The following is a 6,748-nucleotide window of genomic DNA, read 5'->3' as shown; positions in this document are numbered from 1 at the left end:
CAGCTTTCTATTACATCTATACTGCAACATTATCTCCTCTGTGGGCTTGGACCACTTGGACCAGCCTTCCATCCCAAGAGGCATCAATAGGTCTTTTTTTTCACTCCCAACACATCAACTTTAAGAGCTGATTGTTGACCGCTCCCACTTTAATTTTACAAAGATCTGAGGTTAAGTGTTACAGTATGCCGCAGGGCCATACCCCCAGGAAGTGACTGACATCTGTATGTATATGAAGGTTTTATTGTTTTCGTTTTTTAAACAAAGTCCAAATGCAGGTTAACTTTGTAATTACAGTAGGTTCAGATGACATATTACAGTGATTATATTGCCTGTTTTATAATGTATGACAGCTTTTTGCAATGAAGAGTTGTTTTTGAAGCTAGTGCTGTTGCTGAATAAAGCAAAAAAGTAATTTACCACTTCTTTCATCTATCAGATGAAGGCAGCCCAAATAATACAAAAAAGAAAAGTCTGTGAAAATGAGTACAAAAGCCATTTAATCGCTCTCATCTTCTCTTAATAACTGCAAATTTCCCCTTGGGCCCATGGGAGAGGGCCTCTCTGTGCCACTGTCCCCTTATCTGCCGCTTCCATATTTCAGGAAGCTGAGCGGCTCCCTCAGTACCCAGCCCCTGGCCTGTTCTCGTTGGGGCCTGTGGGGAAGTTAGGCTCCTGGGTCCGCCATTGTTCTGGTCTGGGAGGAAAGTCCGGAGAGAGTCCTGAAAACCAGGGAGTGGGAACATTTAAAAAAAAAAAAATGGAGCCACTGCTTTATTAAGCGAAAGCCTTTCACAAGCAAACATATCAGAAACAGCCCCCTTTCAGAGGCAGTAATTAGCAATTTGGAAACCTTTCCCCCTTAGGATATACGGTTTCAATTTAGTCAGCAGCTTTAGATTCTTTGGCACTTAATATTCATTGTTTCTGCCATCTTCCCAATTTCTCGACTTACAATGTCTGGTCTTTCACTGTTGATAAAGTGTTTTATCTGTCATGTAATTCTTCTTTTCAATGAGCCCTCTGCAAGAGAAGTTAATTTCTATAAATAATTTTCAAAGGGATTTGCACAGAAGAGTGCTCTTCACAAAATGTCATGCTGAATATTATGTGAAACTTGGGCTTTATTGATGAAGTAAGGCAACAAATGGTGTTTGGGAAATGTTAGTGTATTTTGTCATGAAGCCATGTTTATGGGGAAAAAAACTTTAGAACTTTGCACATATATCTGTACAGACATTAAGTATGCAAAAATGTTTACAGAGTTTGAAAGATCTGCAGCTAAACACTAGCTCTTTGTGATATTATATCACTTACTTCTATTCTACAATCACTGAATTAAGTGCACTGTTATCGTTAATTATAATCTTGTGTTTGTATCCACATCCTCTGGATGGATTTAATGGTAAATGTTTTCAGACTGTTTATTAAGCCAAACCACATATCATACCTCTGGGGGGAGCAGACCGACACTTATCTTTGTCTCCATGGAGCCTTTGTTTCAAAATCTCACCACTTCCATTCATTTCCAATCAGCATTGTCTAATAGAAATAATTGATTTTTGCCTCTTGCTCACAAATGAAAAACACTTGTGATTAAATATTTTGTCTCCAAATCTGAATTCCAAGATTCCCACCAACACTTGAGAAAAATAGGCAACTCATTAAAGGAAAAAAAAAAGAAAAAGAAGTAGCTAAGACGTGAAAAGAGGAGGCAGGGAATGAAATAATGAATAGAGTCCGAGCGAGCTATCTTTCCCAGGCAGAGCGCCACTAGGGATGCAAACTCTCAGCCACCAGAAATGAGCTACCTATCTGTGAAAAGAGTGACTGCTCCATCCTATTTGATTTGGCTCTCCTATCATCTCTTAAGAAGATGTCAGCCTTGCTTCTTCTATTGCTCTGAGCCTTTATCAACCCGGAGACGATTTTCCCGTGAAAAAAAAAATAGAGAGAGAGAGAGAGTAAAAAGAGGAGACACATTTCAGCGCCTTTCAGGGAGCAACACTAAAGAATAAGTGTTATGCGATAAAAAAGGGGGTTGTTAAATAGATCTGTCTATTTGTATGGTAATAATGATCGCTTAAAGACTCGGGTCTCCGTGACTTGTAGAACAAGGAAACAAATCTGTATTCAGGTATTGTGTTAACACGACTCTCCAAACGACCTTGTGAAACTTTCAAACTGTAAAAAATGAGTGGGATACAAGTCTCTCTTTGTTTATATATTTTTTTCCCTCTTCCTTTGAGAGAATAGAAGTTCCTGCACTGAGCAGCAGGGCTGTCCAGCAACACTAGTGTAGCTTTTCACATTGTAAATTATATTTGTCACAGTTTTTATTGACATATCTGGTTCAGATTCAAGTCTTATCTAATATTCATTAATCAATCAGTATCTTATGAGAAAAGTTATATTACAGTGAATATTAAATCCATTTTAATGCTTATGATAGTGCTTTCCTCATATCTACAATGTAAACTGTAAAAAAAATCTGTTTTTACACACTGAAATTTAAATAACTTTTTAATCAAATACAGTACAAGCTTGTAATAATGCTGATAAAAGTAAACAACATTGAATTGTGTACTGCCAATACACTGCCTGGCCAGTAAAAAGTCAGTCACTGTGATATTTTGTTATCTTAAATTATGGCAAAATTGTACTGATGAGCATATGCAATGTCCATATCTGGTTTAATTTTTCTCCAGGATCTTGTTTTGATGATGGGAGAGTCAGGCTGCTGCGTAAAGTCCTCTTCACCAAATCCCAAGATTCTCAGTGCGGTTGAGGTGTGGATTCTGTGGTCAGTCCGGGAGTTAAGATGAGGTCTCATGCTCCCTGAACCACTCTTTTACAATTAAGCCCAGTGAATCATGGTCCTGTCATCTTAGCATATGCCCGTTCCATCAGGGAAGAGAAAAAAATCTATGGACATTCAGTGTCGTCACATAATACTGCTGCACCTGGATACGGTAGGTTTGGACTCTTCAGACCACATCACCTTTTTTTGATTGATCCACAGTCCAATCTTTAAGATCCCTTCCAAATTAAAGCTTTTTCTGTGATTAGCCTCCCTGATAAGGGGTTTTCTTAAGTTTTTACAGTTGTATAGTCCTAGAAACTTGGATTCACTTTGCATTGTACACATAATGTTCTTACTTTCACTATTAAACATTGTTGTGAGCTCGGCTGTTGATTTTCTTCGATTTCTGGCCACAGCACTTACTTGCAGATGATGTCTCACCACTATTTGATGAGGAATTTGTATTCTGTTTTGGAGAATAATAAACATCCTCTCCACAGCATTCTGGCAGGACAGATGAGCTCTCACTGCAGCTGCAGGACTGAGAGGTTCAGGAGGTCCTTTGTTCCAGTGACTGCTGAGGTCTTCTCAAATTGATTGATTGATTTATTTAGTCATTTATTATTAGTAGTATTGTTATTATTATTGTTGTTGTTGTTAATATACAATCATTGTAAATATTTATATTTTTTGAGCTACTTGACTAATTTGAATTTCCCCCACTGGGGGATGAATAAAGTATTTTTCTATTCTATTCTATTCTATCCTTCCAGGTTTATGAATACTCAGTATCTTAGTAGTTTCAGCAACTTCTTAGATGCTATGCTTGCTAATGCAGACCAATAATTCGACCCCTCTGAAACACTTTCCATGACTAACCCAAAAGGTGGTCGTTTAAGGAATTCGATTAGTTAGGTGCATTGGATTGTTATAACTGATGCATTAATAATTAGCACTTTAATGTTGCAGTAATGCATGTTGGTCATTTTGTTCCCCGCAAAATGAGTAATATGAGTTGACTGTCAGTTTTATGAATAAAACAAGACCTTTTTTCCTTTAAAATACAGTGGAATGGAAATATACGTACTTCAAAATTATTCCCCACTATATCATTTTTTAAAGGTAATTAAAAGTCTTCCCCAAAGGAATATTGGTTAACCAACTCTTCAACATTATAAGTGCATCATAGTTAAACCAGAAGCATTAAAACTAAGGCAGCACATGCTGATTGCCAAAGAAAACAATCCCTGGGTTTCTTTAATTCAAAGGCTCCAGTTTTCTGTGACAAGCGGTTTACAAAATTATGCAGAAAGATGCACATTAAATATTTGGAGCACATTTTTTTGACAAGCAGATGAAACAGGTTTGTTATTTGTGTTGCGTACCAGGAGACTCGTGTGTAAATGTATCACTACTAGCATGTGTAGCTTTGTCAGTCAGAGTCACAGAGGTGTGTTTGAAAGGTGGGTTGAAGCACAGTCCCGTTTGTTGATGTTTTATCTTCTCTTCTGAAACTTGTCACTGTGAAAATCAGAAATATTGACTCGTGGTTGTTTGCCTCCACCTGTCTTGTCAACTTGTTGGTACATCCATGTTTCCCAATTGTCCATTGGGGATCTGTTTCTTACACAAGTCAAGGATCCAAGTACAGATGATGCTGTACAGATTGTGAAGCCTCTTGTGGGAGAGTTTAGATATTTGTGTTATTAAGATATATGAATAAAACTTATTTCAGCTGACTTTGTTAAGCTTCACATTTCCTGTTCTGCTGTATTTGACATACAGTCGACTTATTGAGATATACAAAAAACTCAAGTCGTATTACTTGTATGTGCTGATTGTGATACAAGCAGAGTTAAAACTATGACTGTAAACAAAGTTTTAAACATTCATGTTGCTACAAATTCTAAAATATAGACGCTCCACAAGTCTTAAACCCAGCAGCAAAGAAAATCTACACAATCCCTTCTGTTTATAATTTGTTACCTAATTTCCCTTCGGGGATGAATAAAGTCATATCAATCTATCTATAGTTTCAAGGTGAACAGCACAGACTCATATCACCAATTCAATAACTGGTCACATTATTATATTCTTTGTTTTTGCTCCTGATTTATGGCTTTAGATGATGAGAAGAGAAGTGGTTATGATGTCACAACGAAATTGACCCGTAAACTTTTAGATGCAAAATGTCATAATTCTATCAGAAATGTGTGTATTTTGTATTAATTTTACATATTATTTCTTGAGTCATGATCAAAAAATTATTTATGGGATCACAGAGAGACACATATTTGAGTCTAAGGGAATATTTGTGCCAAACTGAAGGAATTCCCTCAAAGAGTTTCGTAGAGCTCACGTCCATGAACACAACATGGAAGATGAATGAACGGACAGACATCATGCTGTCCATTCTTTATGCCTGTTTTATCCTGCTCAGGATCACAGTGGGTTGGAGAATATCCCACCTGCTGTTGGGCATGATGTTGGTTACATAGGGCTCAAACAAAGAAACAGACAAGCTTGCAAACTAACATTCATCCAAACAGTCAATTTAAAACTGATTTACCCATTCAACCCATTAAGACTTGGTGCAAAAGGTGGGTATACTGACTGCATGTCTTTTGATTGTGGGAAGAAGACGGAGTACTCGGGGAAAAGCCACGTGAGTAAAGAGAAGATTCTGTGACAAAGATGAGCAAGACCATCCTGGCTGACATCTGTGAAGGTTGCAAAGTCCAGCATGTCTAAACAGATCCAGGAACATTCATTTTGGCAACAGTGCTAATTCCTAAGGCCAGATGGAAGAACAGACAACCCCAAAACATAAAATGTACAATCTGACTGTCCATAAAGAGAGCCCGATTGTACATTTTATGACGTTGGTTCAAAGACGAGTTTGACCAATTCTTCAGGAGCAGCTTGAGAGGACTAAAACTGTTATCCCCTTTTTGTAAGAAACATCATGAGAATTGTGTGTGTCATAATTAACAAATGATGGTGTAATCACATTATTTGAGATAATCATGACACCTTTTATATAATGATCAAACTATTTTTCATACAACTGTGTGAAATCAACAAGGTGAAAATAACAGAAATGTCTTTTTTCCAAATTATTTTCCACCATTTTAAAAAGTTTAGCAATCCTCAAAGGCAAGCAGATATACATTCTAATCTAGTGGCTGGACTGATTATCATCAATAATAGCTGTTCTTTGCAAGAGTTATCCAAATTAAGTATTTATTTGTAAGCTCATACTATGAAAGAGGCAAATAATTAATAGAGAAAGATGATTAAATTGCATTTGTATGACAGTCAACTGTTATCTAATATTTCATAAACAGGACAATGACAATGTGATGAGATATAGTTTGGAAATTAATGTGGTCTAATATGCTCAGAATAAAATCTTCTGACTGGACAATTTTAGAGGCAGTAGTATGAAAGACAGCAAACCCTTTCCTGTCTAATAGAATGACTCTGAACCATCTACATGTCTGCCAAAGACTGCCTTTAAAATGATTCCAAGATAAAGTAGATCCTATTTATTCTTAGAAGTGAAAGCAGGGAAAATAGAAGTGATGACAATAATGATTGTTCTCTACAAAAATGGACAATTGGTCTTTTGGAAGAAAAAAAAAAACATACTATACACCAATTTATGGTATTTAAGAATAACTACTCCTCTTAGAGAGCTGATGCGTCTGACCCGGCATGTTGTGTTCCCCTCCTCAAACACAGATAAATGACAGAGAGGATGAGGGAGAAACGTAAAAATATGGCCAAACTCAAGACTGTAAAGGTGAAGAAAATCCACAAATCCAATTTTTTTATTTTAATAGTTCCCCTGAGAAAAAAACCTTTGATCATAAACCACAATTAAAATTGTATTTGTGGCTTTGAGGTCTAAGCAATGTGCTGTACCACGCACTCAGGTGGGGT

Source organism: Odontesthes bonariensis, chromosome 17, assembly GCF_027942865.1.
Source record: "Odontesthes bonariensis isolate fOdoBon6 chromosome 17, fOdoBon6.hap1, whole genome shotgun sequence".
NCBI lineage: Eukaryota > Metazoa > Chordata > Actinopteri > Atheriniformes > Atherinopsidae > Odontesthes > Odontesthes bonariensis.
The sequence above is the reverse complement of the archived record's forward strand: the minus strand, read 5'-3'. Positions refer to the sequence as shown.